The sequence below is a fragment of the Hibiscus syriacus genome, unplaced genomic scaffold, assembly GCF_006381635.1.
Source record: "Hibiscus syriacus cultivar Baekdansim isolate YM2019G1 unplaced genomic scaffold, ASM638163v2 tig00110221_pilon, whole genome shotgun sequence".
Classification (NCBI taxonomy): Eukaryota; Viridiplantae; Streptophyta; class Magnoliopsida; order Malvales; family Malvaceae; genus Hibiscus; species Hibiscus syriacus.
In genome coordinates, this window is record NW_024062635.1 from 2,952,856 (window position 1) to 2,965,571 (window position 12,716).

General features: G+C 34.5%; 1 pseudogene; it reads right to left on the bottom strand.

The window, feature by feature from the left end:
* Positions 1-9,145: 9,145 nt before the first annotated feature.
* LOC120114226 overlaps positions 9,146-12,716 on the bottom strand; it is a 30,215-nt pseudogene continuing 26,644 nt past the window's right edge.

Sequence of the window (12,716 nt, forward strand, 5' to 3'; positions counted from 1 at the left end):
AATAATAATAAAATAAATAATATTCATATGTAATATTAAAAAATAAAAATTGGATGAAAACAAGTGTCAACAGTTGCCCCTCTTTGCCCATTCTTATGTCAACAAGAATAGGGAAAAGATGAAAGGATAACAAGTTTTCGTTGGGTGTTATCTTTTATTTCAAAATTAGGGTTGTCTCATGAGAGACTGAAAAAAAACTTCTTATTTAGAGGGAAATGTTTTCAAAATTCTATAAAGAAACATTCTCAAATGATACAATCTTCATTTGTTGATGGCGTTGTTCCTTCATGATGAGGATGACTAGCCCATTTGAATGATTGCTTCTTCGCTTGTAGAAGTTAGACTTGAAGACCATATTGCTCTCATTCTTATGAAGAACACTGAATCTGGTGTCAATCTCACTCTTTCCTCTGAAAGACGTTGAGTCGTGGGACGATCTTACTCATTCCTCTGAAGGACGCTGAGTCGTAATTGGTAGGCGACCCACTCCTTTTGCTAAAGGAAGTTGAATCTAGTGACGATCACACTCTATCCTCTAAAAGACGTTGAGTCGTGAAATGATCTTACTCCTTAATCTGAAGTACGCTAATTCATAATTTGTAGGTGATCCACTCCTTTTACTGAAGGATATTGAATCTGGTGATGATCTCACTCTTTCCTCTGGAAGACATTGAGTCGAGGAAGATCTTACTCATTCTTTTAAAGAATGCTAAGTTGTATTTGGTAGATAATCCACTTCTTTTGCTGAAAGATGCTAAATCTGGTGACGATCTCACTCTTTCGTCTGAAAGACGCTGAGTCGTAGGACGATCTTACTTCTTCTTCTGAAGGATGCTAACTCGTAATTGGATGACTACATCTAAAGATAATATTATTCCTTCTTGTTGAGAAAATTTGATTAATTGGAGATAATTTGATGTTGAAAATGACATTGCTCATCCACGTTGAAGAGATCTAGCTGTTGCTTGCTGAAATCTAGTAAAGACATGGCTCCTTCAAGTTGAGGATATCTGGATATCTAGAGGTAACTTGATATTAGTGACAAAATTGATACTCATGTTAAAGAGATATAGTCGATTTTAGGTAACTTGTTTGCTGAAGATGACGTTGTTCCTTATCGTTAAGGAAGTCGGGTCAATGTGGAGATAATTTGGTGTTGAAGATGACACTGTTAATCCACATTGAAGAGATATGACTGATTTCGGGTGATTTGTTTATTAAATAAGGACATCACAGAAAAGTTGATTCCTCTCTACGAGAAAGTAAAGTTGAGAATGACACAACCGAAAAGTTGACTCATCTTTTCAAAAAAGTTAAGTTGAGAATGAAATAACTGAAAATTTTACTACTCTCCGCGAGAAAGTCAAGTTGAGAATGACATAACTAAAAAGTTGATTCCTCTCCGTGAAAAAGTCAAGTTGACAATGACATAACCGAAAAGTTAACTCATCTCTGCGAGAAAGTCAAGAATGACATCACTAAAAGATTGACTTCTCTACGCGAGAAAGTCAAGAATGACATCACTGCAAGATTGACTTCTCTTCACGTGAAAGTTAAGTTGAGTTTTTTAGGGAAACAATCCTGAAAATGACTAAAACGAATTTCTAGAGAAACGATCCTAAAAAGGACTCTAACGAATTTCTAGAGAAACGATCCTAAGAATGACTCTAACGAATTTCTAGAGAAACGATCTTAAGAAGGACTAAAATGAATTTTTAGAGAAATGATCCTAAGAATGACTAAAGTGAGTTTTTAAGGAAACAACCTTAGAAAGACAAAATGGTTTCTCAAAATAGATTTTACAGGAATCCTCATAAGGTAAAAATCAAAATTTAGCATGTTTGTATGAAATGATAAACGTATGATACAAATATGAAAATTCATGTAACATGTATGAATGCATGTTTTCTTGATATAGTGGTAACGGTTGCAAGAGCATTCATCATTATTTTCTCCATTCAGTTGTCTTCATTTTTTGTTAACCTAGCATTTAACCTTGCAATTCTTGACTCATGTCGATTTCTTCTTGCCCCAACAAATTTTTCCCTAAAATTGTCATTTTTCTTGCCCTATTTTTTATTCTAAGCTTTCAGGTCTGAGAAACACTTGTCAATTTCCAAGATCTACTACAGAGAGATTTTCTTGTTTGAAAAATGTTTTTCTTCCTCTTTTATTTCCAAAATTTGAAAAAGATCAATAAAGAAGTTTTAAAAATGTTTTATGAATTAATAAAAGAATTTTGAAAAAAATTTGATGAAGAATTTTGAAAAATGTTACCCCTTACTTTATAATTGAGACAAATCATAAAACAAGAGTTTATTAGATATCAAAAGAATTAACTACACTTTTAATCATTCAAAGTTATGGCTCTTTGACAAGTGTCCAGATTTGGCAGGTTGATTTTTGGTTGGGTTCCTAAATTTTCTATGGTTTATGCCATCGAGTTGCTATCTGTTCATGTGAACATTGCGATATACCCCTCATTCTTGGCTTGACATTTTAATCGGATGCAAACAAAATGGTGCAACTAGCATACTCAGTTGCTAGACCTTTAGAACACTTCCATATCAATTATCTAAAAAAATTCATTTGTTCCAGCTTCATACTCCTTTAGTAGAGTAGTACTGAGATATCAGTCTAAAGATAAAATTCATGAGTGCTCGTGTGAAGTTAACTATGACAGGTCTTCCTCAACTCTCTTAGTCCATCGTCCACATATACTCATTAATATAAACATTAAGAATTACCACCTTTATTGAATTTCCTAAACTCTTTTTTCATCATTCATTTTTCTTTTCTTTTATTTTTTTACCTTTTGTTTCTTTCCCTTACCTCAGGGAATTTATCACGTTATAATTAATGTCACCGTTTAAATATAACCACTTCATAAAGCTCATACATACCTCAATAATTGTTTGAGATTATCTTCAAGTTATCAGCTTAATGCTTTTAACGGAGTAACCCTATTTTATTACACTCACATATCACTATTTCATTAATCTTTTATCTCAGGGAATTCATCACGTCACAATTAATGTTACGATTTGAATATAACCACTTCATGAAGCTCAAACTTACCTTAATAGCTTCTTGAAATTACCTTCAAGTTATCAGCTTAATGCTTCTAGCAGAGTGGCCCCGTTGTATTACACTCACCTATCACTGCTTTATTAATATTTTGAGTATTTGGTTTCAAGATTTCTTAAGTTTGTTGAGAAGAATCTGTTATAGTCTATGTGTCATTGAAGGTAAAAAAACTCATCTTTAAAGTTTGCTTCTCAAACAACTGACATAAACTAAGTTCATATATTCCACCATTCCATTTGAGAAGACTATGGTCATCATTGAACGTCCCAACAAAAGTATGGCCAAATTATTTTTGCAACTGCATATGTAAGATACCCCATTTTGTCATCTCTTGTACATACCTGAATGTTAAGCCCTTTAATTGTCTTTTTATGGGAGGAGAAGACTAGTTTGGTCTTTGCAAGAGAAGAGTATGATGTTTGGGTATAGCTTCTGGAGTAGGTCAAAGATCCTTGTTTTACGAAGGTTCATCTTGCTATTTGCCCAGAGGACATAACCTTGATTCTCAAGAGAGCTTTTAATTTAAATGATATTTAAAGAACTACAAAATTGAAATTTGTTCATTTCTCATAACCTTAAAGGGTGACATTTTATTTAATATGTTCAAATGTCAAGTAACTTACAAACATTTAAATATTGAAAGAATTGAAGAAAACAAGCTCAAACAAGATGTAATGCAAGTGCAAGTGCAATAAAGCTTCACGACTCATTCTCAATTCGCATCAGGATACCCCACTATTCATCGAAAGTCCATACCCCTGAGTCGATCAATTTTTGACCTTACGCTTCAATACCCTACAGTTCTCAGCAGTGTGCCCTGAGCTTTCTATGTGATAGCTACATATGGCGTTAACATCGTAACCTTCAGGATATGGGGGTTCTTTTGGCTTGGATTAGACAAGAGTCACCAGGTTTCTCTCAACCAATGTTGGAACTAATTCCTCATAGGTCATTGGAATTAGATCAAATAGACTCTTTTCCAAGATCATTCTTTGAGGCTTGACCCTGTGGCTAGCTAAATAGGATCTCATCATACTAATTTCAGCTTATTCCTAGGTGTCAGTACTATCAGTATCTCTTAATTTGTCATTCTTGATAGCCTTTTCAATCATCTTCCCATACATGACAATATCAGAGAATTTCCTTGTTACAACTCTTAGCATGTAGTTAATATAGGGATATTTCAACGTGCCAATGAACATGGTGATGAACTCCCGTTCAGTCATTAGGGGATGCACCTGGGATGCAACGTCTCTCCATCTCTATGCATAATGTTGGAAACTCCCGTTGTGCCCTATTTCCATCCATATTTGTCATGTGCTTGTATTAACCTGAAAATGAATGGGCCAGATCCTTCTATGAGTGAATTTGAGTTCGGTTTAGCTGATTGTACCATTTAGAAAATAATGGATTAACATTTGATCATTACTAGTGTATTCGGTCATCCTTCGAATAATCATAAGATAGGTTGAAGGACATCTAGTTTCATCTTATTTTTCAAAATAAGTATTTTGAATTTATGCGGGTGCACCAGGTCAGAAACCAAGGCTAATTCACTTGCATCCATTTCCTCTTGAGAGGTCTGTCATTTCAATCCTTTGAAATATTCCTTGCACCATTCTTTTAAGTTCTCGAATATCTCATTCTAAGCTCTTTTCAATTTATTAGAATCACGTCTGTTGAAATCAGCGAGGTCGCTTCAAGTACTAGGGGCAGAAAAACTTGCTTGGTGAATTTGAAACTTCTTGGGTGAGATGACTAAATGAGAAGTAGCATGTGTTGTCATACACTCAGTGATTTCCACATTAACGGGAAATCTTCGCCTTTCCTTTTGCCTTGTTGAGCCCATGAAATTTTCAACAATCTAATAGACCATGCTGACTTGATTTTGCATGATGCGATCCATACTAGTATTTTTTTATTGTTCCACTTTAGCTTCCCAGTTTATTTTCATTCTTAGTAAATTCTCTTGCAATTATTTCTTCAGTTGCTCAAATTTCGTATCCAATTCTTAGTATCTTGTTGCTTGATCATGACCACTGCCATGGAATCCTCCTCAAATTAAACCCATGTTTTTATAAATAATGCATGCAAAAATGCTTAAATAAATGCAATGCAATGCAAAATACAGAGATGAAAATACGAATGCAATGCAAAAAGGTATTGATCTAAAATATGAATATAATATAATAAGTTTCCTTAGAGACAAAAGTCTTCATTTTTACAAGATATTCCATTTTACATACATGTTTTTGCTTAGATGTTGAGTATGGATTAGGTAGATACTTCGTCTTGGAGCTTTGTCCTTGAAATATATGCCCCCTCAAGTGCTCTATGATCAATTTGGCTTGTGTAGAAACTTCATTCAAAATATGGCCCATATCGGATGATACCCCCACGGCGTTGGAGTTGTGCCTTACTTCTTGTTGATTAAATGTGGAATAGTTGCAGGTAATTTTTTGTAACCGCATTGTTGCTCGAAGTGATAATCTTTTCAATCTTGGATGTCATTTTATCGATCAACTTTGATACATGTTCTTCGAGCAAGCTTCCTTATCGTCCTCTTTGAGCTTTCATTAATTAGCGATGTATGTTTGTGTATGAGACTACTTGATTGATAAACTTTTTCTCTATTTATGAAAATTTTACAATCAAAGAGTCATCTACGAATCAACGCCTTCATATTATGTTATGATGATGATGTAATGCAAAAAAGTGAAAATAACAAAAAAATGAGAAAAAATGAATTAGTACAGACAAAAATAATCAATAAAGATAAAAGTTCTATTCAGAGATGAATATAACACATACCATCATCATGGTATCTACCATAGCATACTTTTATCAAATAATAATCCTATCCTGACATTCTTTCTACCCGACATGATTTAATTTCAAGAAAATTAATTCTATTCGCATGGTATCTAGTTCATATTTTTTTTTCAGAAATAAATTCAACCTACAAGTTTAAAGCAAAAGGTGAAGGTTCGGAGTAGTTCCTCCTTGAGGTACACTTATTTCGGTACCTACTAAAAAACAGATGTTCAACATGGATTTACTTAGGGTGACTAGTTTAGGGTTCACTATATCCATAGTTTTGGCTATATGGTGTAAGGGTACTTGAATTGTCTTTGATGTCGGTCCCTCCTTGGGTTACCAAACCCTTAATCCTCATCCATTATAGACTTAAACAGATCGAGCTCAATTCGAGGGAGCATATTCCTTATGTCTAGCACAGAGGGTTGCTCACGAAGATCCTAAGGGCATGTACTCTGGGAGTGATTCACTAGCCTATGTGGAGGGTTGCTCACGAGTAGCACCAGCGATTCACTCCCACTTAATAGGGGCAGAGATCGGGTATAAAGCTTGTGACATGCAAATGCACGTGTTGTGTGTGAGGAGGAACTCGCAAACCTTTCGATAAAAAGAAAAATAAAGACCCATTTTTGAAAACGTTAACAAGTCTGAAAACAATGAAATCAAAATATCATTACAACTATTTACAAGAGTAAAAATGATGCATGATTATGAAAATTGAAATTAAAAAGGTCATAATTCAAGTAAAAGTCCAAAATATTAAAATTACAACCACTCAGAAAACGTATAATCGAACAAGATTGACTCTCAAAATAGACTCCAACGGAGTTGCTAAGCTATCATAACCATTTTTAATGAAAATTAATTTCAAAAATAATTATGACTTTATATTAGGAAAATTGAAATTTTTGGTTACATTTATTTAATTTGAATTAGAGTCGTCATCGACCTTTGGATTAAGTAAGTTGAATACCTAAAAACACATTTTTAAAGAAAATTTAATTATTTAAAAGATGAAAATTAGTCTACGTATTACCAGAAATTCGTTTTTAAGGATTCATGAGTTGGTTATGTGTGGGGAATGATAAACATCACCACATCGCCCAAAATTGGTACCTTCAATTATATGTTGTCTAAGATGATTGAATTTTGTAAACTTGAATTTAAAATTTAAATAACGATCCTCTTATTTCTATGATTTTTAAAGAATGAGTGAATCTATTTTTATAAATTTTAACTCGATAAAAATGATTTAATTCACTTGATTTTATTTTAAAAGAGTATCATCCTACTTCGTGGATTAACGAAAATTGAAATCCAGTCATATTGCATGCAATTCTATTAATTGACGATGCGAGACAACATTGCCTTTAATTATTTTAGAAAATGAGAAAACAAGTACATGATTTGTAAATACAACGATAATAAATGACATATAAAAGAATGAATGAAATATTTATATAATATGACAAATAAATAAATAAACTAAAATATATAAAGAAACATCGTGAATATTTATCTTTATTAAAATAAATTCACTATAAAAAAATAAAAATATTTATTTATAAATGAAACATATCTCATATTTTTTTTTAAAAAAATAGGATATAAATAAATTTTAAAAAAATAATATAATATCAACTTTATTAGAATAACTCTAAAAAAGAGTACTCTAGATTTTTGGAGGTATTCCATAAATTATTCGAACAATCTAATATTTTATAGTAATCCAAACTATAAAAAGATATTTATAAAATATCATGCATGTATAATAAAATAAAAATGACATCTTTAAACAAAAACATATTGTCCACATATAATATCATATATTTGTATATATTAAAATATACAATACATACATAATAATACAAGGACTAAACTGAAACAACAAGAAAGAAAAAAGTCATTGACCAAGCTTCATACAATATTTAGAGGATTTAAAGCATAAATAAACATTTTCTTATATATAATACTCAAAGGACGACAATGTAATAAATCAAAACTTTGCAAACTGAATCAGAAATTTGACCCGACGTACAAACAAAACACATTAGTGGCTAAAACGAAATAAATATGAAATGCTAGCCATGATAAAATATTTAACCGAAATCTACAAATAGACATGGTGTGAGTAAAGCATGAACAAAACATTATTTAAAGCTCAAAGCATAACAAATTGAAACTTGTATTTAAGGACTAAAATGAAACATTACATAAGAACAAGGATCTCTCGCATAGATTACCTCTAAGAAGCGGGTCACACTTCCCCCTCCCCTTAAGCGGAAGCGTTTTGCACGGGGTATATAAGCCCAAAACCAATGCTAAAATTCCTAAAACCTGCCATTTTTCCTTTTTTGCCCCTAAAGAAAGAAAGAAAGGAGAGAGAGTTCGTAATCTCTCTCAACTACTACTCATCGGAGAAGATGACCGCCGATCACCGATGGCGTTCCACGTCTACTCACGGTGGCTGGAGAAAACCAACACACCCAAAAACGTTCTTTTTTACTTTCCTAACCTAAATCCGAGACCACCTTTGCCTAAAATTCAACCCAAACACTTATATCTAGGATTATACCTTTCAGAATTTTTGAACTCCGCTGACCATTTGGCTTCCGACGAGCGTCGAACAAGGTAAGGTATTTCCTCATTTTTTTCTTTTCCTTTTTTCGAATATTTTTGTGTTCTCCCTCTCGTTTTTTATTAGAATCTGGTTCCTCTCCCTTTTTTTTCAAATCTCTCTCTGCCTCTTGTTCTCTTTTTTTTTTGCTCTTATATACGGTTCTCTCTCACTCCGTTTATTCTCCTCGAATGCTCTTCTTGTCCTTTTTATTTGTTGAAAATCCCTTTGATTTATGGTGATAGATATTTGTTGGGTTTTGTGTAGATTTGATATGATTTTTACTATTTTGGAACATATATGGTTCAGTGAGGTAACCGACTGGAAGTGACGACAGCGGCAGGCTACGCAGCGACGATGGTAGGGTATGATGGGCTAGGGTTAGGTTTGATTGGGTTGTTGGGCTTTTTTGTAATCTGGGCCGGTTAGGGTGTGATGTAAGTTGGGCTTCAGGTGATGTAGTTTGGGGCTGTTGTGTGAACTCGACTTGTAATCTGGTTTTGACTTGCAAATAAACGAAAAAGATTAAAATTGATTAATAATAATAAAATAATATTAATATGTAATAATAAAAAATAAAACTCGGACGAAAACGGGCTCAACCCATATAATCCTTTGCCATGTTACTCAAACTCGAGCACAAATACACGAATATATGATACCTCAAATACCTTGCAATCTTGGCACGCGTTCTGCCATGATATTGATATCCCTAAAAGTGTGCTTATCGGAAATATTAGCATCCGAGGTAGACTGCAGGCCATGAAGTGTTCTCTGATCAGCAGCCCATTTAGCCTCACGTGCCTCTTTGCGCAAGTCCTTTTGTGTAATGAATGCAATCTGAGAATAAAAAGTCGAACTCCATGTTTAGATCATGTGTTAGCTTCAATGGAAACCCATGATGTGAGCAAAGTGTTTTATATTTACTCTTTGGTTAAGCACAGGATCCCAGGCTCTTCCACTGAGTGCATATCGAACTCCGATTTTGATCGGATCGAGCAATATGTAGTTTAAGATGTCGTAAATCCAAACAACACCGCACCATCCCCATCCAATAGCTCTGATTCCAGCAACACTCCATGTTGCTTGAGCTCAAATAACAGTTGCTACCTACAATCATAGATGAAAGCTTTATTGGCTTATGGTACTTTATAATATACAACAATCCGGGGTTTCGAGCTTTTCTTAGGAGTTGAGCGACGATGAAAGTGGTGACGAGAAGAAGACCAGATTGTTCGGTGTATGACTATCCTTAATTGCGAATGAGTCACGAATATGACAGTCTGGCTGATGGTGCTAACTTGGTGGTACACTGCATATGATAACAAGTCGTTCAATCGCAATCTTTCGCTCCTCTGAAAGATCAAAGCTCTTTCTGCACAAGCTTCTTACGCCAAATTTGTCATGCAGTTCAATGGGAGAGAGTTCCAAACATGTGACTCACTAGATGAAAAAGAAATATTATGATAGCTAGAGATCATATGAATAATTTGCATCTACCGGGAAGAAATCGGTTTCTTTAGCTGCCTAGAAAAATATGGCAGTCATTACTGCCAGTTAACTACCTAAGACAATGCTAGTGGCAAAGATTTCTTCGAGCTTCCAAGAGTCTGGAACTGGTGATGGCTTGACACTGTCTTTCGATATTGTTATAATGGTACCTGGAACAAATGAAATCATAGATCGATAAATCTAGAAAGAAGAAAGACGGATCGAACAACAAGATTATTCACTTACCATCACTAAGAATGTAAATGATTAGGACCATGAAAAGAGGGAAATTCAACCTCCAGATTGTAGTGAGCAGCATGAACCCCTAATACAAGAAAACCATTAAAACATAAAACATTGGTGTTTTTATTTTCCAGATCAAAATGCGAAATGGCCAAAAGGATATATAAAAAAAAACTCACCACTATACGTATTGTGATAGATACTGCATATATCTGGAAGAACAAGGGAGAATAGAATCTGAGATACATGATATTATATTATGTTAATTTCAGTTACTTTTTTTTGGCTATATATTTCACTTTTCTTATAAAATGAAATTCTCTTTTTTTCTTTTCTGTGCAGTTCTTCATTCTTTGAAAAAGATTGTATGGCTTGTTAAAACAACACATGATCACACATTCACACTCAGGCCAGGTTTTGTCAAAAAAAAAAAATATATATATATATATATCCGAACCAGTACTTTGAGCGGCATCGGTCGAATCTGCAACCGCAATCCCTATGTCTGCTATCTTCAATGTAGGGCATCGTTGACGTCGTCTCTGGTCATTCCGACTATGTGCTTCTTAGCTTGTAATTTCTTCACAATCTCATACTTATGCTCTACGTTAAATATGGAATCAAATACATTAGTATAAAGAATAACTGTTAGGCTCATATATAATAGCAAATATGTTTACCTGGAAAAACTCCAGCAAATCCATCAGCATTCTCCCTAAGATCATCAATTGAAAAGGCTCTGATTTCTTCGTTCTTATGGCAACAAAGCAGAGATGATGAAGGATACATGTTTGTTTCAATTCTGAGCCTTTTTCCAGTCTCCTTACTGATTGCGAGTTGGTCACCTGTTATCATCTTAACACTGACACCGAAATCCAGGGCTCTTCGAATGGTCTCGGCACTGTCATGGTTGGGTGGATCAAAAAGTGGCAGAAGACCTACAAATTCCCATGGTCCTCTAAGACTATATTTAGTACCAGCAATAACTTCCTGTAGAAAATAAATGCATTCTCTTCCATTAGCACAATGTGTGAGAAACTTAGTTTTAAAAGGCGCAGGGTGAAGGTATGCGTCTTTTGTAGGCAGGGAGGGAGGTACATAGGAGCTTGGGGCACTGCCCCAATTTTTTTTATCATTAAATAATATTGGGAAAATTACTTATTTATGTCTTTAAATTTTGATTTATTTTGATTTTGTCTCCTATTTTCTATTATTAAGTATACTTTGTCCCCTTGAACTAAAATCTTGACTCCGTCCATGTTTGTAGGCGAGAAACATTTTTATAGTAAAAGAATCTATAAATCAATCATATAACATATTTTATTTTAAAAAAATACATTATAATGATATTGTAAGTGTAGACACCCGTTTTTGTCCGGGTTTTTTTATCGTTATTTTATTATTATTATTATTATTATCGTTATCTTATTATTTTATTATTATTTATTATTACATATTTTTTTTGCAGGCCAAAGCCCAATACAACAAGGCCCAACCAAGGCCCAAACACGAGCCCAAGTAATTAGGGTTTTAAACCCTAAACCTATCATCATTCAGCCGCCGCCGCCGCTTCTGTTGGACTTCCAGCCGCGCCGCCGTCACTGTTCCGGCCCACTCCGATGGTCCAGCCGCCGTTCCCGCGCCACCATCGTCATCCACAGTGAAAAATCAATCAAACAGCAACCCCATCAGTGACCAAATCAACCAAAAACCAAACCCCAAATTAAAATACCAATAAATCCCTAAATATTCGGGATTTATATCTTACAAAATCAGAGAAGGACATGGGCTATTCTAGACATCATCATCTCACCAAACGGAAAAAAATCAACATGAAAAAGCAAGATAAAAGGAAGGAAGCAAAGAGAACAGAGAGGGGGGTCATTCGGTTAAAAAAAAAAAACAGAGAGAAGAACGAGAGACCATTTTGGGTTCAGAAAAAAAAAAGAAAACAAAAAAAAAAAAGAAGATAGAAAAAAAAAGAGAGATTCGAAACAAAAAAAAAAGAAGAGAAAGGAAGGAGAAGAGAAATAAAATCGAAAAAAAAAAACGAAAGCACATATCTCAGTCAAACCAAGCAACCGAAAAGAACCACAAGCAAAGAGAGAAGAAGAGAATCATACCTTGTTCGGAGGAGCATCCCAAAGGTCACTGGTTCCTTTTGTTTTGAAAGGTAAACTTTAGATTTGAGGAGTTGGGGTTGCTTTTAGACTAAACTAATTAGGGATCTAGGTAGAGGGAGATGAGAGGATGATTTTGAGGGTCTTTGGCCCGTTCCGGCCACCGTGGGCCGCCGCGCACCGCCGTGAGGCATCGCCGGCGGCGGAGACTTTTCTTCTCCCCGATGAGGGAGTTGAGAGAGTTTTAAAATCCCTCTCTCCTCCCTCTGTTTCTCTAGCTGAGAAAATGAGAAGTTTAGCCCGTTTTAGCCTTAAAAAATAAATATATAATTGAACCAAAA